The sequence below is a fragment of the Giraffa tippelskirchi genome, chromosome 6, assembly GCF_054371585.1.
Source record: "Giraffa tippelskirchi isolate mGirTip1 chromosome 6, T2T-mGirTip1v1.2.pri, whole genome shotgun sequence".
Lineage (NCBI taxonomy): Eukaryota > Metazoa > Chordata > Mammalia > Artiodactyla > Giraffidae > Giraffa > Giraffa tippelskirchi.
In genome coordinates this window covers 131949582-131975467 of record NC_137280.1, presented here as the reverse complement: position 1 = coordinate 131975467, position 25886 = coordinate 131949582, and the positions used below count along the sequence as shown (strand labels likewise).

The window sequence follows — 25886 nt, the reverse complement described above, 5'->3', positions numbered from 1 at the left end:
ATTGCCAACATCTGATGGATCATAGAAAAAGCAAGAGAGTTCCAGAAAAACATCTATTTCTGCTTGATTGACTATGCCAAAGCCTTTGACTGTGTGGATCACAATAAACTGTGGAAAATTTTTCAAGAGATGGGCATACCAGACCCCCTGACCTGCCTCTTGAGACACCTGTATGCAGGTCAGGAAGCAACAGTTAGAACTGGACATGGAACAACAGACTGGTTCCAAATAGGAAAAGGAGTACGTCAAGGCTGTATATTGTCACCCTGCTTATTTAACTTATATGCAGAGTACATCATGAGAAACTCTAGGCTGGAGGAAGCACAGGCTGGAATCAAGACTGCCGGGAGAAATATCAATAACCTCAGATATGCAGATGACACCAGCCTTATAGCAGAAAGTGAAGAAGACTTAAAGAGCCTCTTGATGAAAGTGAAAGAGGAGAGTGAAAAAATTGGCTTAAACTTCAACATTCAGAAAACCAAGATCATGGCATCCGGTCCCACCACTTCATGGCAGATAGATGGAGAAACAGTGGAAACAGTGGCTGACTTTATTTTTATGGGCTCCAAAATCACTGCTGATGGTGACTTCAGCCATGAAATTAAAAGACACTTGCTCCTTGGAAGGAAAGTTATGACCAACCTAGACGGCATATTAAAAATCAGAGACGGTCCATCTAGTCAAGGCTATGGTTTTTCCAGTGGTCATGTATGTATGTGAGAGTTGGATTATAAAGAAAGCTGAGCACCAAAGAATTGATGCTTTTGAACTGTGGTGCTGGAGAAGACTCTTGAGAGTCCCTTGGACTGCAAGGAGATCCAACCAGTCCATCCTAAAGGAGATCAGTCCTGGGTGGTCATTGGAAGGACTGATGTTGAAGCTGAAACTCCAATACTTTGGCCACCTGATGGGAAGAGCTGACTCATTGGAAAAGACCCTGATGCTGGGAAAGATTGAGGGTAGGAGGAGAAGGGGACGACAGTGGATAAGATGGCTGGATGGCATCATCGACTCGATGGACATGGGTTTGGGTGGACTCAGGTAGTTGGTGATGGACAGGGAGGCCTGGCGTGCTGCAGTTCATGGGGTCGCAAAAAGTCAGACACGACTGAGCGAATGAACTGAACTGATGACCCAGCAATCCCACTAGTGGGCATACACACTGAGGAAACCAGAATTGAAAGAGATGCGTGTACCCCAATGTTCATCACAGCACTGTTTAGAATAGTCAGGACATGGAAGCAACCTAGATGTCCATCAACAGAGGAATGGATAAGAAAGTGGTGGTACATATACACAATGGAATATTACTCAGCCATTAAAAAGAATACATTTGAATCAGTTCTAATGAGGTGGATGAAACTGCAGCCCATTATACAGAGTGAAGTAAGCCAGAAAGAAAAACACCAATACAGTATCCTAACGCATATATATGGAATTTAGAAAGATGGTAACGATAACCCTATATGCAAGACAGAAAAAGAGACACAGATGTATAAAACAGTCTTTTGGACTCTGTGGGAGAAGACGAGGGTGGGATGATCTGGGAGAGAATAGCACTGAAACATGTATATTATCATATGTGAAACAGATCACCAGTCTAGGTTCAATGCATGAGACAGGGTGCTCAGGGCTGGTGCACTGGGATGACCCAGAGGGATGGGATGGGGAGGGAGGTGGAAGGGGGGTTCAGGATGGGGAACACATGTAAACCCATGGCTGATTCATATCAATGTATGGCAAAAACCACTACAATATTGTAAAGTAATTAGCCTCCAACTAAAATAAATAAATTTTAAAAAAAGAAATAAAATAAAATTAAAAAAAAAGAAAAAGCTTCCTTCATTTTCCTTTTTGTGTGAAAGCCTAATTCAGTATCATAGATCTAGGGCTGGAAGACAGGTTAGATAATGCTTTATTTTTGCTTTTCTGAAGGCAATGGCACCCCACTCCAGTACTCTTGCCTGGAAAATCCCATGGATGGAGGAGCCTGGTAGGCTGCAGTCCATGGGGTCACTAAGAGTCGGACACGACAGAGTGACTTCACTTTCACTTTTCCCTTTCATGCACTGGAGAAGGAAATGGCAATCACTCCAGTATTCTTGCCTGGAGAATCCCAGGGACGGCGGAGCCTGGTGGGCTGCTGTCTATGGGGTCGCACAGAGTTGGACACGACTAAAGCAACTTAGCAGCAGCAGGGAACAAAATCATAAGGAACAGAAACTTGGCATGAGAGGCAGAGCCTAGCTGCTGAACTTCTCCAAGCTTAATTTCCTCACCTGTAAAACAAGGCTAAAATTACCTTGTTTCTTTTTTTGCTTTGAGATGTAAGAGAAGTAACAACTGCATCTGGAATAATATCTGGAAAATTGCACTTTTCTTTTTCTTCAGAATTTTTTTTAAACAGGGTAATTCTAACCACATGCTTTCTCCTCCTTTCTCTCTCCCTCCCTCCCTCCCTCCCTCCCTCCCTCCCTCTCTTTCTCTCTCTTTCTCCATCTCTTTTTCCCACAATTCACTCTTCATCATGTAAAGAATATCACACACTGCTAGCTTCTGAGGGGGAAAAAAACACAGACCTGGAATACAAGAAACAGGCTTGCAAAATGATTAAGAACCCTGGATCTGGACTGCTTGCACTGAACTCCTGAACAAGCACTGTGAACTTAGCCAAATTCTGTTATGTCCTCTGTGTCTCAGATATAAAATACAAAAAAGAAAAAAAAATAACAGTAGTAGTATCTCCCTCATAGAAGTGTTATGAGTATCACATAAGCTCACATGTTAGCACTTAGACGGGAGAGTGACATAGTTCATAATGTTCAAAGAGTGTTAGCAATTATTATAGCATAAGTAGTATTTGAGTAGATATTGAATAAAATGTCTATAGCTGTTGGGATTAACATACATACACTACTATATATGTTTGATTTAAACACTATGAAATAGGTAACTAGTAAGAACCTACTGTATAGTACAGGGAACTCTACTCAATACCCTATAATGACCTACATGGGTAAAGAATCTCAAAAAGAGTAGATATATGTATATGTATAACTGATGTATATGTATAAAAGATGTATGTGTATAACTGATTCATTTTGCTGTAGAGCAGAAAGCAACACACTGTTTATCAACTATACTCCAATAGAAAATTGTTTTAATGTACATACTCCAGGCTTAAACAGGATGTGACAATAAAATGAGGGCATACTTCCTTTTCATAACCAAATTGTGATGGGATTAATGATCCTCTGTTCAAAAATCATCCAATCTCAAAGGTTCCTCAAATACTTCTGAGATTTTTTTTTCCCATTCTTGCTATTTATGTGGTTGGGAAATAGATCTTCTAGTTCACCTGACCTCAGTTCTTTATCAAGCCACCATTCTAAAGTTTCTGTTGCTGGTGACCCTTGGAATTGATTATTTTGTTGGTTACACTGTTGTCCAGGGGAGATCAGCATTACTAGTCTCTTCTGTTATCAACTGGAGAAGGCAGTTTCCCTAAACTGTGGTGTCTCTGCTACTCAAAACGCCCCTGAACAAAGGTTCTACTTTTTGACTGGAATTTATTGAGGCTTTGTGAATAACGAAAGGAAGGTAAAATACTGAGGATAACTTTAAAAGGCTCCTTGCATGGTTGGCTCTTCTTTATTTAAGGGTCATTTCCCCAGAACAGCGGGTTCCCAGGTATCTTCCCCTAACACATTTACCTATATAATAATTATCCTCTTCTCCCCTCTCCTCCTTCTTATGTTTATTCTTTATCAGTACCTGAAATTATCTTATGTATTTGTTTATCTATTCCTTTGTTTTAGAAAGGGAGTGCTTATTCATTCCTGAGTTTTTGGAACCTAGAATAGGGCATGTTTCATTGTAGGAAAACAACACACATTAGTCTTAAAAATGGATGAGTGAATGAATGAATGAATAAATGTGCAGAACCAGACATGCCTGAAGGTGCAGCTAATTTTTGTTCATTTTTTAGATATCAGTTTGCATATGACTTCCTCAGGTAATGTCCTCCATGACTGACTAGACAAGTTAAGTGCTCCCTGTGACATGATTCCTCTATGCTGCTGCTGCTGCTGCTAAGTCGCTTCAGTCGTGTCCGACCCTGTGCGACCCCATAGATGGCAGCCCACCAGGCTCCGCCATCCCCGGGATTCTGCAGGCAAGAATACTGGAGTGGGTTGCCATTTCCTTCTCCAGTGCATGAAAGGGAAAGTGAAAGTGAAGTCGCTCAGTCGTGTCTGACTCTTAGTGACCCCATGGACTGTAGCCTACCAGGCTCCTCCGTCCATGGGATTTTCCAAGCAAGAGTACTGGAGTGGGGTGCCATTGCCTTCTCCATGATTCCTCTATACTCTTCATCTAAAGTCATTCATTTTATTATCTGTCTTCCCTCCTTGAGTTTCAGGTCAAGAATTAGTTCTGTTTCATCCTGTGATGGATCCCCAGTTCAGTTCAGTCGCTCAGTCGTGTCCGACTCTTTGCGACCCCATGAATCACAGCACGCCAGGCCTCTCTGTCCATCACCAACTCCCGGAGTCCACCCAAACCCATGTCCATCGAGTCGGTGATGCCATCCAGCCATCTCATCCTCTGTCGTCCCCTTCTCCTCCCGCCCCCAATCCTACCCAGCATTAGGGTCTTCTCCAATGAGTCAACCCTTTGCATGAGGTGGCCAAAGTATTGGAGTTTCAGCTTCAACATCAGACCTTCCAATGAACACCCAGGATTGATTTCTTTTAGGATGGATTGATTGGATCTCCTTGCAGTCCAAGGGACTCTCAAGAGTCTTCTCCAACACCACAGTTCAAAAGCATCAATTCTTTGGCGCTCAGCTTTCTTCACCGTCCAACTCTCACATCCATACATGACCACTGGAAAAACCATAGCCTTGACTAGACGGACTTTTGTTGGCAAAGTAATGTCTCTGCTTTTAAATATGCTATCTAGGTTGGCCATAACCTTCCTTCCAAGGAGTAAGCGTCTTTTAATTTCATGGCTGCAATCACCATCAGCAGTGATTTTGGAGCCCCAAAAAATAAAGTCTGACACTGTTTCCACTGTTTCCCCATCTATTTGCCATGAAGTGATGGGAGCAGATGCCATGATCTTAGTTTTCTGAACGTTGAGCTTTAAGCCAACGTTTTCACTCTCCTCTTTCACCTTCATCAAGAGGCTCTTTAGTTCTTCTTCACTTTCTGCCATAAGGGTGGTGTCATCCGCATATTTGAGGTTATTGATATTTCTCCCGGCAATCTTGATTCCAGCTTGTGCCTCTTCCAGCCCAGCGTTTCTCATGATGTACTCTGCATATAAGTTAAATAAGCAGGGTGACAATATACAGCCTTGACGTACTCCTTTTCCTATTTGGAACCAGTCTGTTGTTCCATGTCCAGTTCTAACTGTTGCTTCCTGACCTGCATACAGGTTTCTCAAGAGACAGGTCAGATGGTCTGGTATTCCCATCTCTTTCAGAATTTTCCACAGTTTATTGTGATCCACACAGTCAAAGGCTTTGGCATAGTCAATCAAGCAGAAATAGATGTTTTTCTGGAACTCTCTTGCTTTTTCGATGATCCAGCGGATATTGGCAATTTGATCTCTGGTTCCTTTGCCTTTTCTAAAACCAGCTTGAACATCTGGAAGTTCACGGTTCACATATTGCTGAAGTCTGGCTTGGAGAATTTTGAGCATTACGTTACTAGCATGTGAGATGAGTGCAATTGTGTGGTAGTTTGAGCATTCTTTGGCATTGCCTTTCTTTGGGATTGGAACGAAGACTGACCTCTTCCAGTCCTGTGGCCATTGCTGAGTTTTCCAAATTTGCTGGCATATAGAGTGCAGCACTTTCACAGCATCACCTTTGAGGATTTGAAATAGCTCAACTGGAATTCTATCACCTCCACTAGCTTTGTTCGTAGTGATGCTTTCTAACGCCCACTTAACTTCACATTCCAGGATGTCTGGCTCTAGGTGAGTGATCACACCATCGTGATTATCTGGGTCGTGAAGATCTTTTTTGTACAGTTCTTCTGTGGATTCTTGCCACCTCTTCTTAATATCTTCTGCTTCTGTTAGGTCCATACCATTTCTGTCCTTTATCGAGCCCATCTTTGCATGAAATGTTCCTTTGGTATCTCTAATTTTCTTGAAGAGATCTCCAGTCTTTCCCAATCTGTTGTTTTCCTCTATTTCTTTGCACTGATCGCTGAGGAAGGCTTTCTTATCTCTCCTTGCTATTCTTTGGAACTCTGCATTCAGATGGGAATATCTTTCCTTTTCTCCTTTGCTTTTCGCTTCTCTTCTCTTCCAAGCTATCTGTAAGGCCTCCTCAGACAGCCATTTTGCTTTTTTGTATTTCTTTCCCATGGGGATTTTCTTGATCCCTGTCTCCTGTACAATGTCATGAACCTCTGTCCATAGTTCATCAGGCACTCTGTCTATCAGGTCTAGACCCTTAAATCTATTTGTCACTTCCACGGTATACTCATAAGGGATTTGATGTAGGTCATACCTGAATGGTCTAGTGGTTTTCCCTCCTTTCTTCAATTTAAGTCTGAATTTGGCAATAAGCAGTTCATGATCCAAGCCACAGTCTGCTCCCGGTCTTGTTTTTGCTGATTGTATAGAGCTTCTCCATCTTTGGCTGCAAAGAATATAATCAATCTGATTTCGGTGTTGACCATCTGGTGATGTCCACGTGTAGAATCTTCTCTTGTGTTGTTGGAATAGGGTGTTTGCTATTACCAGTGCGTTCTCGTGGCAAAACTCTATTAGCCTTTGTCCTGCTTCATTCTGTACTCCAAGGCCAAATCTGCCTGTTACGCCAGGTGTTTCTTGACTTCCTACTTTTGCATTCCAGTCCCCTATAATGAAAAGGACATCTTTTTTGGGTGTTAGTTCTAAAAGGTCTTGTAGGTCTTCATAGAATTGTTCAACTTCAGCTTCTTCAGCATTACTGGTCAGGGCATAGACTTGGATTACCGTGATATTGAATGGTTTGCCTTGGAAACAAACAGAGATCATTCTATCGTTTTTGAGATTGCATCCAAGTACTGCATTTCGGACTCTTTTGTTGACCATGATGGCTACTCCATTTCTTCTAAGGGATTCTTGCCCACAGTAGTAGATATAATGGTCATCTGAGTTAAATTCACCCATTCCAGTCCATCTTAGTTCGCTGATTCCTAGAATGTCGACATTCACTCTTGCCATCTCCTGTTTGACCACTTCCAATTTGCCTTGATTCATGGACCTAACATTCCAGGTTCCTATGCAATATTGCTCTTTACAGCATCGGACGTTGCATCTGTCACCAGTCACATCCAGTTGGGTATCGTTTTTGCTTTGGCTCCATCCCATCATTCTTTCTGGAGTTATTTCTCCACTGATCTCCATTAGTATATTGGGCACCTACTGACATGGGGAGTTCATCTTTCAGTGTCCTATATTTTTGCTTTTTCATACTGTTCATGGGGTTCTCAAGGCAAGAATACTGAAGTGGTTTGCCATGCCCTTCTCCAGTAGACCACAATCTGTCAGTTGGATCCCCAACTCCTAGACAAATACACCCCATGTAGTTGGTGCTTGACAAATCTTTTCCACAAATTAACTATTAAAAGATTATTCAACTTGTTGAAATAATACACAAAATTAGGAAGTAGCCTTATTTAATGGAAAATACAAAAATTGAAACTATGTAAAGAAATCATTCTATTAATAATCCAAAGTTGACCTAATCAGGATTTTACAAATTTCTGGTTTTTTTCTTGACTCTTAACGTCCCTCACTCATGAGTCATTCTGTTCCCTCCCCCCAGCCCTGTGACTAAATATCACAAATTCTTGCAGTGTCATTATACAGAAACCTTCAGAATATCACTCAACAATAAATGCTTCATTTAACCCATAATGTGCTAATACCTGACATTAACAAACCTAATGACTAAGGAAATAGTTTCCCCATGAGTACTTACACATTATTCTGTAAGGGGTGAAAATTGTAATAGTCCGTGCTCATATTGTTACTTTTGGTGTCATCAGACTAGAGCTACATTCAATGTGACGTGTCTGGGAGTCAACCTGCCTAAGAATTCTCAGTCTTCAGGAATGTGAAGATGGTAGCATATTCCTACCCAGATTTCCATGGCCAAAGCATTAAAATAGTCTCAGCTCTTTTCACGCTTAGGTTCTTTTTCTGTTCCATTTTGTTTTCTGTCTTTCATGCTCAGGCTTTAAACACTATTTCTCACATATGTTCACACAACAGCAAAGAATCCCATTTAATTAACAAAAAAAAATCACAATTTAAACACAAATTAAATATATAATTATATAAAAACAATATTATACTATTCAATTTTATGGCAAAATCTCTCAGCCTTTGTCCCTGCTTTGGGGAAAAGAATATGCATTTTTTGTACTGCAGTTTCCTCATTTGCAAAATGGATATAATAATGGCCATCAAGTTCAGAGAATTGCTTTATGGTTTAAGGGAGATAGTAATCATGAAAACAATAATTATAGCTCCTATTTATGGTCTACATTGTGCCAAATACTGTGTTAGAGACGTGAGTTCAATCCCTGGGTTGGGAAGATCCCCTGGAGAAGGAAATGGCGACCACACCCAAGTATTCTTGCCTGGGAAATCCCATGGACAGAGGAGCCGGGCGGGCTACAGGCCATGGGGTCCCAAAGAGTTGGACATGACTGAGCACATGTGAGAGAGAGAAGTACTGTGTTAAATATTTTCTCTACATCACCTAGATCAACCACACAGAAATCAAGTAATACTGATAGATTTCAAAGATGAATAAATAAATAAGGAACCAAGACACAGGAGATGAAATAGCATGCCAGTGAGAACTGTCACAGTGTAAAACTCTAGTTGGCAACGTTGATGCTATAATATATATATATATATATGGCGATCCCTGGAATCATCCAGCAACACAGCTCTGAGTGCCAGAGCCAGGATTCAGTATGGACACAGATGGTTACCAGGCTTACTGTGGTGATTTTTTTCTAATGTACCTAAATATCAAATCACTGTGTTGTGCACCTGAACCTGACATAATATTGTGTGTCAACTATACTTCAACAAATAGAACCCTCTTAAACATAATATTCTACCACTTGGTTAACTATAAAGTACAGCACTGATGCAACAATATTAGCTGGTATCTCCATAAACAATTATAAATCTTAAAATAATTTTATTGAATGTCTTAGATATTCAAAATATGCTAATTCGATGTATTTAAAAGAGAAAACCAGTTACAAAATTTACCAAAAACAAATTCAAGAGAAAGACCGTGTCAGGCTTGGAAGAAACACTGCTTGACCCAAATAAGGGAAAAGAGAGTAGACCACTGGTTGAGTTTAAATTAGCATGATGGTACTGTTCCCTTTTTCATTGGCATCATATAATGGGGAATCATTACATTTTGTGGGTTCAGAATATAACATGTAGAAGCAACAAAATTACATGTGCTTTATGCAAAGAAAAACTGAGATTCAAGTCTTATTTTATAAGGATCTATTGTGTCTTCTGAGCAGATTTTAGTTCAAGTTTCAAGAAGCTGGTATGTATGTTGAAATAAATCTTTTAAGATTTTTTGATGTAGACCATTTAGTCTTTACTGAATTTGTTACAACATTGTTTCTGTTTTATGGTTTGGTTTTCTGCCTGAGAGGCGTGTGGGATTTTAACTCCCAGATCAAGGACTGAACCTTTATCTCCTGCAGTTAGAAGGCGAAGGCTTAACCACTGGACAACCAGTGAAGCCCTTTATAACAAATCTTATAACATACAAAATATTTCCTTTTGTCTCCTTAAGAATAATACAGAATGATTTAATAATAATAACTACTTACACTTAGTGAGGGCTTACAATGTTCCAGGCTTCGTGCTAGTAATGTCATAGTGACGGCTTAATCTAATCCTTCCAACCACTCTTGTTAACAGTTATTAATATTATTATAACTTCCTTTTACAGATGCAGAAATTGAAGCATGTAAACGTTACACTGCTTGCCATAGGTCACAAGGTGGCTGTTCATTTTTGAAATAAACATCTTTATCAATCTGTGCCAAATAGAAAAATAAGGCAATCATTTTAGTGCATAGCAAGTTTCTAAATGAGAAGCTTCAGGTTCTTAACTATTAAAAGTAGCCCCCAAATTACCAGTTTGCTAAACATTTTAACTATATTGCCTCATCAGAATAAGAAGTGTGTTGTTTTTTACTTCCAGTGTGTACTTTACAGAGAATTTATGTAATTTGCCCAACTACACACATTTAGTGATAGAACTGGAATTTGAATACTGCTTTGCCTAATGTTAAAGCCACTTCTTGTAACCACTATGTTTTACTGACTCTAAAACTCCTTGACCCTAAAGAGAATTTGACCAAATGTCCCAACTCTGCCCATGTGTCATTTCTTCTCTACCCTCTTTACTGGATCAGGACCATCAGCTTCCTTGCTTCTCTATTCATATAGCTTAATTCGCTGAATGATTTTGGAAGAGGCTATTGATAAAATTTAATTATTTTGTTTTTCTTCATTCATAATTCCCAGCACCCACAAGCTTCTTCCATTTCTAGAAGCTAGAGAGGAAAGGGATAGAGAATCAAATCCTGACTCTGATTCTGGAAACTTCCTCCACAGACCAGGGAGGTGCACACTCCAGAAATGATGTTCCCTCCTCACACAAGTGGTCATCTCTGCCCATTTGTCCCATTCCAGGCAAGAGTCTCCATCCTTCCACCCATAAGCACCAAGTGAGTTTTATTCTTAATAACAAGAACAATGACAACAATTAGTATTTATTAGAGTCTTCGGTTTCTTAGTACTTGCTAAATGTTTCTTATTCTTTATACTATTTCATTCTTATTGCCACACCCTGAAGTAGAATTACTATCACCATTTTGCAACTGATAAAACTGAAGTTTTGTGCAAATTAAGTAATTTTGTCATGAAGCCTGTAAGCTGGAGGATGAACACTGGTTTTTCTGACTCCAAAGCCCTTGCTCTGAACCCTTGTCCTATATTACATCTGATCCCATCCTATCAAAATATAGTTCATGTTTGAGCATAAATACAGCACTGATGTAGTGCAAACAAGTTCACACATGCATACACAAGAATCATATTTCTGTATTATGCAATTCCACACCTACAGGTATTTTCTCACAGTGTCTTTCAAGTTTCAGTTAGCAGCATTGTGACCTAACAAGTCATATGAATTCTGCAAATAGTATTGCTATTCTGATGCAACTCAGTGGAAGCCTTACTATTATAACAAAACTGTCTGAGACATTTTGTAGTTTATAAACATTTTACCTAGCTCTCACTTGGGGTTCATATCAATCATAAAATGTGCAATTATCTCATTTTGAAGAAGGTGGTACAGTTTCTGATGATTAGACAATGACCTGAAATTAGAGGCTAGCTGGGGGAAAGAGTGGGGAATTTAATCTCAGTCAAACCCCAAAGCCTAGGCTCTTTGCATCACGTGCTTCATGAACTATTTCCTCATCCTATGCTATCTCTTCACTCTGTAGTTGCTGGTATTGGTCATCTTGTGGAATCAAATATTTCCCCAGATGGAAATCTCCAATCACTTGTATCATTACTACACTAGAATGCTTTTACCTGGGTGGAGTCCTTATTTCTTCCTCTCAGTCTTTTACTTCCCAGTGAAATGCCTGGATACAGTCCAAAGTAATATGAGTTGAATGGCTTCGTGCCCTGTGATGCTGAGTCAGCTAAAGTGGGGTCTGCGTGACTGAAGACAGTCTGTCTCCAAAGGCAGGTCTCTTTATCTCCTGGGTAGCTCCAGGGCTAAGAACCCAACAAACCAGCACTTTGTCTGGGATGGCTTCTGACTTCTACACTGCAGCACTTTTATTTGTGAACTCTGTTTTCTAAGTGCATGAGATAGAAAGATAGAAGCCCTCTATCATCTGAAATCCTGCATCTATAGTTATTCAATACCTGCATGTTTTCTGATTCCATACACTCATATGAACAGGACATTCAGTAATAATCTAAGATAGGACTTTTTGGGAGCTAATGTTAATTCCAATACAAACTACTAACTATAACTCCATTAAAAAAAACCTATGATCCCAATCCAGCTCAGAAAAATTCTATAAGTGGAACTATAAATTATAAATGTGGAATTATAAATAATTCCACAGAATTTCACTGCCAAGGCTGATAAATAAACTAGATTGCATAACTTATTCTTTATATCCCAGAGGCCAAACCACCATTATAGCCTGCCTACACTACTGCAATAGCCTTTGAACGGTTCTCTGTTTATAGTCTTGTACCCTTACAATCTAATCAAAGATTAGTCAATATGTTATTTGATAAAATAAATTATGTTGTGTCAGTCTCCTTCTTAGCACCATCTTATGATTTTTCTTTCAGTTCAGTCAGTTCACAGCATCATCTTTCAGGATTTGAAATAGCTCAACTGGAATTCCATCACCTCCACTAGCTTTGTTCGTAGTGATGCTTCCTAAGGCCCACTTGACTTCACATTCCAGGATGTCTGGCTCTAGGTGAGTGATCACACCATCGTGATTATCTGGGTTGTGAAGATCTTTTTTGTACAGTTCTTCTGTGTATTCTTGCACCTCTTCTTAATAACTTCTGCTTCTGATAGGTCCATACCATTTCTGTCCTTTATCAAGCCTATCTTTGCATGAAATGTTCCCTTGGTATCTCTAATTTTCTTGAATAGATCTCTAGTCTTTCCCATTCTGTTGTTTTCCTCTATTTCTTTGCACTGATCGCTGAGGAAGGCTTTCTTATCTCTCCTTGCTATTCTTTGGAACTCTGCATTCAGATGGGAATATCTTTCCTTTTCTCCTTTGCTTTTCGCTTCTCTTCTTTTCACAGCTATTTATAAGACCTCCTCAGACAGCCATTTTGCTTTTTTGCATTTCTTTTCAATGGGGATGGTCTTGATCCCTGTCTCCTGTAGAATGTCAAGAACCTCTGTCCATAGTTCATCAGGCACTCTGTCTATCAGATCTAGTCCCTTAAATCTATTTGTCACTTCCACTGTATAATCATAAGGGATTTGATAGAGTAATATCTAAACTCCTTATAATGCTGGCTAGATTTTATTCAGAGAACATTCTCAGAAGGACTCCTGGAAAATTCAAGACGATCATCAGTCAGTCCATGAATACCCAGGAGAGAAATTTTTCCCTATAAAATGCTGTAATTCATGGGGAAAATCTGAGAGCAGCAAGAAAAAGAGAAGTTTTTAATAAAAAACAACAGGGAGATAACCACCAAAAAAAAAAAACTATGCTCCTTATGGGGATCTTAAATAAAGCATTCAGAATCTATGCTATACTTAGGCTTTTACCAAAAAGCAGGATTATTTAGCCTGAAATAGAGCAATGGAGCTTCACTCAATTTTTATTTAGACTTTTTTCTAAAGATTCTCGGGATTATGGCATCTGTGGAACTGAAATGGAAACTAAAAATCAGTTATTCTAAAACCTTTCATCCATGAATGAAAAAAGTAATATCCAAAGAAGAATGAGGTGCCAAGATATTTGACTCCACAAGATAATCAATGCCAGCGACTGCAATGTGAAGAGAGAACTTAGGATGAGGAAATAGTATGAGTTGGTGTGAGAGCCAGTACTAGAAGCCATGACCCCACACTGCCCACTGCTTTCAAACAATCTATCATAAAAAAAACAGCTTCTCTTTTCTTTCTTTCCTTTTCTTTTTTTCTTGTTTGTTTTCTATTCCTCACAAACCAATGTCTTAAATTAAATGAAACGTACACTGCCAGCCCTCCGTTTTCATGGGGGATTGATTCTAGGACTCCTCATGAATACTAAAATCCACAGATACTCAAGTCCTTTATCACACATGTGCCAAATATGTGTCCACATTTCTCTACTGGTAGATTTAACAGACATAAAGGCACTCTGTGAGACTGATACACATCTGGTTAAATGCTTATTCTCAATCCCATGATTATCACATTCAGAACAGAACAGACTGAGGACCAGCGCTGGTCCGCAGACTGCACTTTGAGTGGCAATGCTCTAATGTCATGCCTAACCGGTCACCTTCCAGATCCACAAGATCCTTCTCGGTAGCAAGTTGACATTTGATCTGCATAAAGCCTTACAGAGCAGGCTGTTGCCATCTCCAAATGAAATTCTTGTTCTTAAGAAATTAACTTCACCATGAACTCACTTCCTCTAATGAGTTCAGAGGAATCCTGGACCTAGTAGTGACTTCAGCCATAGGAAAGAAGATTCCTCATACTGAGCATTTTAATAACAAAAAAGGCTCACAATGACCAGGGTTTAAGGATACACTAAGAATTTCTTCAGACATTTATTTCCTAAAGAAGAACACTGAGGAACATATAGTCATTTTTTCCAAAACTGCCCTGTAGCATCATCCTGTTTCTATCAACACTTCTCAATCTGTCTGGTTTCATTTTTTTCCATATAACCATTCCCTCTTCAAACTTTATTCCTTATTTTTTTTTCTTTATCCTCTGATAATAGCAATATATAAGTAAATTCATCAGTTACAATCCTAAGTGCTTTATGCACGTTCATTCATTTACTCCTTAGAACTATTGCCATCCTCAACTTTAGAACAACTCTGTGAAGTAGATACTATTACTATCCTCAGTGCAGAGATGGAGCATAGAGAGAAAGCGAGTGGGTTCAATTTGAACTTGTAAGATAAAACACTTGTAAGACACTCATCCATAGATATTCACAAGGCTGCTATACGTAATCATGGAACTCAGGAGAACATTTGAATTAGACATTAGACTCCTCAGTCTGTGGATGCAAACTAGGGTAGTAGCCCTGGAGAACATCTTTTAGGATCATTTGCAGAGTTAAAAGGGGGTGGGGGGGGACCGAGCTCTAAAGAGCACCAGACACACCATAATCTGTCATTAATGGTGTCACATAAGCATAGTGACTGGATCTTGTGTAACTGAACTGCTACTGAAAGCATCTCGGTTTATAATGGAAAAGGGGCCCAGAGTCCACTATCTTTTGCCTTCAAAAAAGGGCAGAGACAAATATTAGAACATGTTGTCAATGACTAAGAAGGCCTGGAAACTATGACTGAAACAATGTAACTGTGGGAACAATGCAGAATGGCATGGAAATCAATCAACAAGGCAATCACTCCATCAGTCTGCAACTTTCTGAAAGATTCTCATAGGAGGCAATGGGAGACATGTTCTTTGTGGTTAAAGAAGATGAAATTACGACATGTGAGTGAAAGCTACAGAGAAACATATTTCAGCTTGCTTAAAGAAGTGTTGCCCATAGCCAGAGCTCTCAAGGTGGACCTGGTTGCCTGTCAGCAACCACTACTGGGTGAAGGCCACGTTCCAGCTAAGGGTTAGACAGGATGGGTCCTCTCTGTACCCATAGGAACCCTCACAGCCTTTCCCATGGTTGTGAGGAAGGCTGTGAGGATAGAATGGGTATTTTTTCTGGTTGGGCAAGAACTATGGGACAATAGGTGTGTGGTTCTCAGACAACTCTCCTTGACTGTGACGTGGGTTAAACAAAGGCCAACAATAGTGCTCACAGAGCAATGGCTCTTTGAGTCCTGCCAAGCAGTACTTTAAATATCCTTCCAAGTTGTAGGAGGAAAACTCTAGTTTCAAGTCTCTCTTGCATCAAGACAGAATTCACTAAAGGCAGACTCACAGAAATTGCCCATCTGAAACCACCTCAGAGTTCTAGCTGAGTTCACACCCACATAGGATCTCCCTTTCAGCATCCCTAACAAATGCCCACCTAGTTCTATTTCTATATCTTCCACAATGAGGAGCTTTCTGCTTCACAGGGTACCCATCCATGGTTCAATAGTTCTTATTGTTATTAATAAAAGTAAAAACAAAAGCAGACATTTTTTCGGTTCTCACTATGTGAGAAACTAGGCTGAATACTTTCCATTCATTAAACCATTAGTCCTTGCTACACAGACTTATTAAACAGATGAGGAAATTAAACATCATAATGTGAGGAATATGTCCAAGGCCATGAAAAGTGATAGAGCTAGCTTCAAAGAATATGATTTTCACAAACTTCAATCACTCATCAATCATTTCAATTGTAACATGTCTGAAAATCACCTTTACCGTTACACACCAAAAATTTCTCTTTAAATGCTTTTGTTTCAATTTTTTTGAAAAGTTAAATATCTACTTTAACCACTTCTTACATATCTGAAATCATAAAATTGTCTACTAGTTATATATTTCCCTAGTATGTAGTAAAGCAAACTTATAACTAATAAAATTTTTCAAAATGTTAAATCATGTCCTAGATAAAAAAATCTTTCTTAGCACCATTTTGTATATACTGTATTTTGGAAAACATTGCTCAGGGCTATATTCTTTCTTATTTTTTAAATATATATTTTGAATCAAAAACTCGATTTTTGCAATTATTTATCACTGTTGGTATTAACTCTGCCCTGTGAGCCTACAGAGAAAAAGTCTTGGCAATCTTGTCTTTAAGACTGGTTTTCAAGTGTCTGAGAAGACCGTATCTCCTTGAAGCCTTCTCTAGGTTGGTCATTTTCTGTTCCTCCAACTCTTAGACAGAGTTTCTAGGTTCCTCTAGACCCTCTTAGGCTGGTCACTCTTGCTTAAACTACCCTATGTTGTAGAAATAACCACAGTTGTTATTATATAAGGCTATATACAACCCTAGTTGTAAAACCCACAATCTTTATACCTATACCCAGTAGGTGCTTCTGTACCCAGATTCAGATGGATCTAGGGCTGGGGACAGAACACATAGCTTGCTGAAAAGAACATGGTCCCAGCCCAGAAGACATAAACTGTTTCACAGCTCTGCCTACCCTCTGGCTATCACTTGATTTATAGGAGCCTGAGTTTATTCAGTCGAGAAATGAATATAATGTCTTGTCGTGCCAGCCTCTCAGCATGGTTGAGAGGACAAAATGAGACAAATGTAAATTGTGTAAACAATAAAGAGTTCAAGACATCAGTTATCACTAAAGCAGACCATATGGACTTCCCCAGTGGTCCAGTGAAAGCCGTCCATGCTTCCACGGCAGGGAACACAGGTTTGATGTTGGTCACGGAACTAAGGTCCCAAACACCACACAGTGTGGCCATTAAAAGAAAAAAAAGCAGGCTGCATGGCCTAAATACACCATTATTTAATCCTATGAGTGACCTTTGAACCCAGGCTACCTTATAGCTCTTCTAGAGAACATCAACTTGGTGTTGCAGACAGTACTTGCTAGTCAAGTAAGTCACCATGTGAGGGTTGCTATATTCTAGTCACTGTTCCAGGCCTGGGATACAGTGTTGAATAAAGAAGACAAGTAGGGTGGGTATTCAACTAGTACAAACTAATGGTCATACTGATCACTAAGATATTGAAATATTTTCACAACAATGGGTACATAGACATTTTCTTGAGTCCCATAATTAACGTGTGCTGCTTATCTACTCCAACTCTTCCCTCTGGATTCCTGGGCCTCCCCAACAACTTAAAGGTCAAGGGTGCCCCCTGTACCCTGTTCCAAGACTTTGGCTAGTATCAATCCTGATTGATGAGTGCCATGTGACACTGGTTGTTAAACATTTGGAATATCACTCTGGGAAAACAGGTTCCCATTCTACTGAGAAGATACAGAGTAAACAGTGAATGAAACAATGCATAATTCAATAGCAGATTGTGATAAGAGCTCTAAAGAAATGAGATGGTAGTTGGGGTGAAGTAGGGGTGGACCTCAGATAGCAAGATCAGGAAAGGCCTCCTTGTAGAAGTGAGATTTGTGTTGAGACAGGAATAGGGAAAAAGTAGTGAGAGCCAGCCATGCAGAGATCTCGGGGAAGAGCATTAAAGAGAGAGAAAAGAGCATCGGAGGGAGAGGAAAGAGTAGGAGCCAAAGCCCTTGGGCAGGAATGGGTTTGGCATGTACGGAGAGGAGAGAGAAGGCCTGTGAGACTACATACAATCAGCATTGTCCAAAGTAGGCCAGTGCGACAGCATGTGAGCGTGGGCAGTCTCTGGTAACAAATCTGGGTTTTATTCGAAGTGTGAGGAGAAGTCATTAGATGATCTAAGAACACTGAAATGTGATTATCATATTTACAAAAGCCTGGTTCTGAGAAACTCAGATCTCAGAAGACACTGTTTCCTATTGTCTGTCGACTACAACTGCAAAACCTGAGGCTGATGAATGATCTGATAGATGTATATCTGGTAATGATAACAAATTCACCAGCCTTGAGTCTGGGACCAAAATAGGAGGGAAATCAGACACCCAGAAAACCTGTCTTGCAAGGTTGGAAAACAGGAAATAACCAACCTATAGAAATCTTAATGGGAACATAATCTTCTTAGACACTTAAAAACCAGCCTTGGAGACAAAGCTGCCAAATGTTGTCCTTTCTTTTTTAAAGTGTAGTTGATTTACAATGTTGTGTTAATTATTACTGTACAGCAAATGATGGCCATTATTAAAAAGTCTACAAACAACAAATGCTGGAGAGGGTGTGAAGAAAAGGGAACCCTCCTACACTGTTGGTGGGAATGCAAATTGGTGCAGCCACTATGGAAAACAATATGGTGGTCCCTCAGAAAACTAAAAATAGGATTACCAGTAAAGCAACTATCCTCCAATTAAAAATAAATTTTAAAAAATAATAAAAATTAAAAAAAAAGAATTACCATATGATCCAGTAATCCCACTCCTGGGCATACATCCAAAAGAAACTCTAATTCCTATGTTCATAGCAGCACCATTCACAGTAGCCAAGACATGGAAACAACCTAGATGTCCATTGACAGATGAATAGATAAAGAAGATGTGGTATGTACGTACAATATTTTCCTTTCTATAGTCTGACTTCCATGACAATCAGGTAAAGTGGTTCAAGGAGAAATGATCATTTCTTACCATTTTATAAATAAGAAGCACCAGATTCTGCAAAGAAGATTACAACTGTGCTCCACAGAGCCATTGTCAGGGGTTATTTCACCTATTTTGAGAAATCAATCAAGAAAATTTGCCTGATTTTACATACAATCATCACCGCTGGCTTAGACTAGAATACAGGTGCCCTGATTCTCATTATAATACTACTTCTGATGTTGGGGAATAGGAGAATTTTGTAATATGTGCTAGTCAACTGAAGAGTGACCCAGCCAATTCCCCATGTACTATTCAGCCCACACATGTGATGCCTCTCTGGTCAGGCATTCAGACAACCTGTTTGCTTTATCTAGTGTAGAGAAGGTGTACGTGCGTTCGGTTTGGCATACATACACTTCGGTTAATTTTCATTCTGAATTTTAGAGATGGTTAAAATCTGCCCAGAAGATCATCTGTGATTGAGCTGTCATCTAGTCAGGAAAAAAAAAAAAAAAATCTAAGCTTTCTAAAGATGACCCAGAAGATCACAGTAGTATAAGGGAAAGAGGGGTGTATGAGGAAGGAAGAAATGCTTCTTTGTTCATTTTCCTACAGACCCCTAACTAACCTGGAACTGTTAGTCACTCAGTTGTGTCCAGCTCTTTGTTACCCCATGGACTGTAGCCTGCCAGGGTTCCTCTGTCCGTGGAATTCTCTAGGCAAGAATACTGAAGTGGGTAGCCATTCCCTTCTCCAGACAGAGGATCTTCCTGACTCAGAGGTTGAATCGAGGTCTCCTACATTGCAGGCAGATTCTCCACTGTCTAAGCCACCCAGATAACTAGTGGAAAGCTGCGATACCCACAGGTATCCAAAAAGTACAGAATAATAGAGGTATAAATCTTATGGTCATTATACACCACTACTGAATAAGAGAATCTCAGAAACATGAGAAAAATCTGTTGCCCACAGAATGGAATTTAATGTCAAGGTGGCCTTTTCCATACCTTTGCAATGAAGTTTTCCCTCTGGACCCTCCTCCCTGTTGCATAGGTCCAACTTCATCTCCATTCGGTTCTCTCCCCATAACTTTACCCCTCCTTCACCCAGTCCCTTAGCTTACTTTGATATTTTCTCTCTTCCAATAGTCTGCAAAGTCCTTTGCAGGGACCATATCTCCTTCTCTCCCTAATTCCATAGTACCAAGCATGGTATTTTTCGTAATAAGGACTCAGCACATCTTTATTAAATAGCACAAAATGTAGCCATGACTTCCATTTATGGAACAACATGTACCAGGCATGTAAGTGTTTTACCTAGTTTACTTTTATCCTTTTAGCAATCCAGTGATGTAGGTGTCTTCAGTTTACATTTTACAGAGGAGCAGATAGAAGCTTGAGGAACTTAAACAACTTCCCCAACGTCACCTAATTAGTAAGGAGCCAGAACTGGGACTTTTTTTTTTTGGATACAAACTCAAGAGTAACCTGCACACTAATCTTGTCTGCCTCTCTGTACTACTTCATTATAAAATTGAAAGGAAAGAGCAGGAATGGTGAGACCGAGTCAGACAAGCAGCCACTTGCATTAAGGAAGCTGGACCAGTTGAGCGGCCAGCAGAGTCCACATTCTTGCTGTGTACCTGGGTATTAGAGGGTGGGCAGGTATCTGTGGGAAGGAAATCATTTCAGACCTTAAGCTAGTTCCCATCCCCTTTTAATACCAGACAGACAAACTGAAAAGGAGCTGCCCTGTGCTCAGGTGTACTGCATGCTAATCCTGTACTCCTTGGGAGAAGAGAAGCAGTAGGAAATGTTTTCTACAAGTCTTTACCTGGCAGACCAGAGAGCTGAGTCAGACGCAGTCGGCTGAAATTGTGAAAAGGTAGACAGGCAGCTTAACAGAGGGTGGTGCAGCTTTCTTGCTACTTAGCCTTTCCCAGGAGCTGGAGAGCAGGATGCTCGTACCACAGTGAGAGTGGATATTTAGAAATAGTGGGAGGTGTCCTGGTGAAGGGGAAATATGCCAATTTGGAAATCCAAGGTCTTGGAAGTTGTTGAAAAAGCTATTGAAATGAAGACAGCGAGTACAATGGGGTGTGGTTTAGTGAAACAGGCACTAGCCTTGAACTTAGGAAATTGTACCTTTGAATTTCAGTGTTGGAACAAACTTTGAAAATCATGAAAATGGATAACATTTTGAAATGTTAATTAATATGCATTTGTTGCCAGGATTCTGCTTCATTCCTTGTTTCTTCCCACATTCAGTCAGCTAAGCATTCTCCATCACTGCCGTGGAGATGAAGTGACAGAAGAAAGCAGAGAAAGCAAAGGGAGTCGGTTACTGGTTTGGAGTTTAGCAACCCACACATTATGCCTCAGCTGTGGATGCATGAGGTTTTGAAAGAATATATGATATGGTGATGATATAAATGATAAGAGAAAGTTTACCTTGAAGACAAAAGATTGGTTCCAAAGGCTGAAAACAAAAAGATAAAAGAGACCTTAGAAGACAGCTGGACAAAGAATGAGAAGAAATAGCTGGAGAGACCTTAAGAACGGCACTGAGTCAACATCCCAAAATGACCAGTGTCACTGAGCAGGACCATGTGTAACCAGGGCCCAGGAATAGAAGCTACAGCCTTCAGACATGAAGTCTTACGTGCTGCCTGTACTGAGGAGCTAGGATGAGGTCCTTCCCTTGACAGAAGTTAGCATCTAGCACACTGATAATCAAGCACAAGTGAAAGCCATTGATACCCTGGCCCATAAGCTTGTTCGATTCCCATCCAGCATATCCTAGAATTGTCAAGTATTTTTTAAAATGAAACAATTTTATTCAAATTCTCCAAACTTTATATCAGTATGTTGTTTTCAATGTTTCACTTTTATAAAATGGTTGCACTGTTTCACTTTTCTTTCATAGTCTTTATAGTTTTCTTTTATACTTTTTCTGTACAGTTCTTCAATAGAAGCCAGAGTCCTGAATTGCTCAGTTAGAAGCCCCTGTTTAAATTTCTTCTCAATATATATGGCCAACATCTGTCTGCTAAATGAAATACTTTTGGTCTTTTGAATCCCTGATAGGGTGAGACTGCATTGTTACCTATAACCACATGACCTAGTTCAGAATCAATCTTGGCATCCAGTTTTGCATTTCTAATCAAATTTACAATCCACCTTTCAGTTTCTTCTGGAGTTGCATTCAGTTTACCTGCCAACATGTTAATGGTGGTACACTGATGGGTGCAGTGTATTTTGAGACAAAAAAACTCAAATATAAGGAGTTGGGCATTTTCAATGAAATCCTCAAGACAAGCCACCAAGAAGAAATCATTCACTAGCACTGATTCATATTTCCTCAGCTTTTTCTGAGCCCTACCAAAGTCAAAGTTAACATATAAATATTATACAAACTCTGTCACTGGGTTTTTTTAAATAAATTTATTCATTTTAATTGGAGGCTAATTACTTTACAATATGTAACTGGGTTTTTATATGTGTAGGACTCCTGTTGAATAATTTTGACTAGATCTTTTATTAATAGTACCTGCCAGCGTTTTTGAACATCTTTGTTTATATGACTACTGGTAAAGAATCCACCTGCAATGTGGAAGACCTGGGTTCAATCCTTGGGTTGGGAAGATCCTCTGGAAAAGGGAAAGGCTACCCACTCCAGTATTCTGGCCTGGAGAATTCCATGGACTATACAGTTCAGGGGGTCGCAAAGGGTCGGACACGACTGAGTGACTTTCACTTTCACTGTGGTCAAAAAGCATAGAATATGTAGACACATTGTACAAAGCACTTTAGGATACTGTGGCTCACAAAGGAAGAGATCAATAATGCTATTATACTGTTTGGGGGTGATTGAAGAAAACAGAGACCAGTGAATGAGCCATGTTTGCTACTAAAGAGACTGAAGTGGCACAGAATTATTATCTATGGTCTCTTTTAGCCACATAAGGTCTTACATGGCTGCATCCTAATTCTGCATGAAGACTTCAGAGGCCAGTTTTTCCCAGGGTGATCTCAAAGCATTTCTATCCATTGTGGGAACCAACACTCTAAAGAAGTATTCTGCTGCTCCAGAGTAATTTACACATTTATATTGGAATTTCGCATACCAGTAGAGTGGATCTAAATATAGAATTGTCAAGTCTACGTCAGCCGCCTGGGATACTTGTATACCAAAGAAATAGATACTTAGAGGGGTTGGTAGTTTAGAAGAAAAACTCCCTCAATACATGGAGTTACCAAGTGGGAATGAACAAAGTCTCCAGGGATTTTTCCTGTAGCTGACAGTCCAGAAAAATAGTTTACCCTCTATCATTTTCAGAATAATGATCCCCAGAGATACCTGCATTCTAATCCCTATAATCTGTGAATATGTTGCTTTATATAGCAAAGGAGACTTTGCAGATGTAATTGAGTTGAGAATTTTAAGATGGAAAGATAACCCTGGAATATCCTGGAGGATTCTATTGTATAATAAGGAGGTAGGAGTGTCAGAGTCAGAAAGGGAGCTATGTCAATGGAAGGGGAAGTTGGAGTGATGTAGGGCTGTGAACCAAAGAATGTGGGTATTCTCTAGACGCTGAAGAAGGCAAAGAAATGCATTCTCTTCTAGAACCTCCAGAGGGAAGCATCTTGTTAATAACACAGAATCTTGAGCCTTTCTCTAGATCTACGAAATCAGATTATCTGAATTTGGGCCCAGACTTATCTAATTTTTAACACTATTCAGGCTGTGCGATATAGTCAGCCTATACTAGCCCATGCACAGCGGGTTGAAAAACACTGGATCTAAACTGACAGATCAGTCTCTGAGACCACTATTACATTCAGAAATGTTAATGTTCTTTATCACATAAACACCAAGTGGTCACTGTGTTTCATAAAAACACTTAAAGGGATTATGATGTCATCACCTCTTGAATAATACTCACAGCTTCCATTTATTGAATATATCCTAAGACAATCAATGTGCTAATATTTTATGCATTATCTCATTTAATCTTAGAGCAACCTTGTAAACTAAGTATTAATGATATAAATTGTGCATGCTAAGTTGCTTGAGTTGTGTCTGATTCTTTGCGACCCCATGGACTATAGCCCACCAGGTTCCTCTGTCCATGGGATTCTCCAGGCAAGAATACTGGAGTGGGTTGTCATGCCCTTCTCCAAGAGACCTTCCTGACCCAGGATTGAATCCTTGTCTCTTGATTCTCCAGCGTTGGCTGGTGGGTTCTTTACCACTAGCACCACCTGGGAAGCCAACACTAAAAACAATATAGGAAAGTTTACTGTAACAACATGGAAAGGGTAAAAGTACGGTTAACATGTAACTGGAATTGCTGCTTTTAATGCAACTGGGGAGAAGCAGACAGGATCTCAAACTAGTTTGATTCATTCCTACCAAGGTACTGATGTGAGGCTTCCCTTCCATACCATCTCTCCTCCTACAGGTGTTCAGAAGGCCTCCTGTCATCTCAGCAACATCTTAGAATATACCTGGTAAATAAAAGTTGTTTCCATGCAGGGAAAGTAGAATAGAGCTGAGCAAAGTTTTGGTCCCAAAGAGGTGTAATTCTCAGAGGACAGTGACTAGCACTTTGTTAGTGTTTCATTAGGAGGTCTTTACAAAATGTAAAGAGGACCATATGGCATCGATGACTTATGACACTGGTTCAAATGCCTAATGTGATCCCATGATGTATATTAATGATCTGACTCTCATCTTGTGATAGATGATGTCTCCCTATTGATAGTTTATGAGCCTTTGTGCCAATTCCACAGCACCCCCTCTCATTCCCTTGGGTACTGTGAGCCCCAGACAGGCTAGGTTTCACCAGTCTTCTCTCTCAACACTGTCTTGCCTCCATACCTTAACTTCTAGCCCATGGGATTTTTATTTGATATTAGGTGACAGTGCTATGTGACTCCTACTCTATTTCCAAACCAACTGTTTCAGCATATACTATGTGTTCTACTTCCTTCCAGATATTCTGGCCTTTGCTTCTAAAAGCCATACTCAAAATCCTTTTTGTCAAAATACTTTTGCAGCCTTGAGTTTCTAAATCCTGATAGTATAAACTGGCAGTGGATGTATGAGGTTCAAGGGCATGTAGAAGAGGGGAAAGACAGAGGGCTCTATATACAATATTGCAATACACTATTCTCCTCCATAACCATAATTCCCAGAGTCAAGTAGGCAATAAGAGATGAAGCCAAGAATTATACTCATCTCTCTCTAATGCCAAAGTCTAAATAACATCTAGTTATTCACTGGACATCTCCAACTAGTGAACTCAAGCCTAAATGCCAGCAAATTCTACCCATAGGTCCTAGATGTGGGCTTACGAAACAGTTAAAAGTTCCTCCTTTCCCAGGACAATCATTAAGATACCTGAAGATAATTACTTCGGCATCTGAGTCATCTCTGAGCTAAGTTACCACCAAGTTCCTTCTTCTCTTCTTTACAGACATGAGGTTTCTTATTTTTTGTCATCCTGGACCTACTTTTCAACGTGTACAATTTCTTCATGTGTCCCTCTTGACTTGTGACTTTCCTAAATAAGTTGTGTCATCACAACTAGGGAAGTCCAAAGTCAACTACAGAAACTTTTCTGATCTTGTTCCCGACATCACATTCCTAAAGCAAAGGAGAGGTGTACCATGCAGTATGTGTGCAGATTTCTACTTCACCTGTCTGCCAGATATTTATAAGCTCAGAGAAGACATTCGGGATTAATTTAGGGTATGCCTCAACTTCTCGCTAGAGCCCAAAGAGCACTCACATGACCAGGGCATACCGAAGTTCATAAGGCGAGGAAAAAGGCTTGTGAATGTATGACACAGCAGTAGATTTAGTGATAAAGAGAATGTGAAGTCAGCACAGGTGAGCCCCTACTTCAGAAACCTCAAGTTGGAGGACAGCAA

The 25886-nt window shown here is 39.9% G+C and overlaps 1 protein-coding gene and 1 pseudogene across 2 annotated transcripts in view; both read right to left on the bottom strand.

Annotated features, from left to right (window-relative positions):
• Window positions 1-25886, bottom strand: part of SPINK5 (serine peptidase inhibitor Kazal type 5) — a 345077-nt gene that overhangs the window by 173320 nt on the left and 145871 nt on the right. The gene's annotated exons all lie outside the window — the stretch shown is intronic.
• On the bottom strand, window positions 21392-25455 carry LOC145510930 (eukaryotic translation initiation factor 3 subunit E-like; annotated as a pseudogene).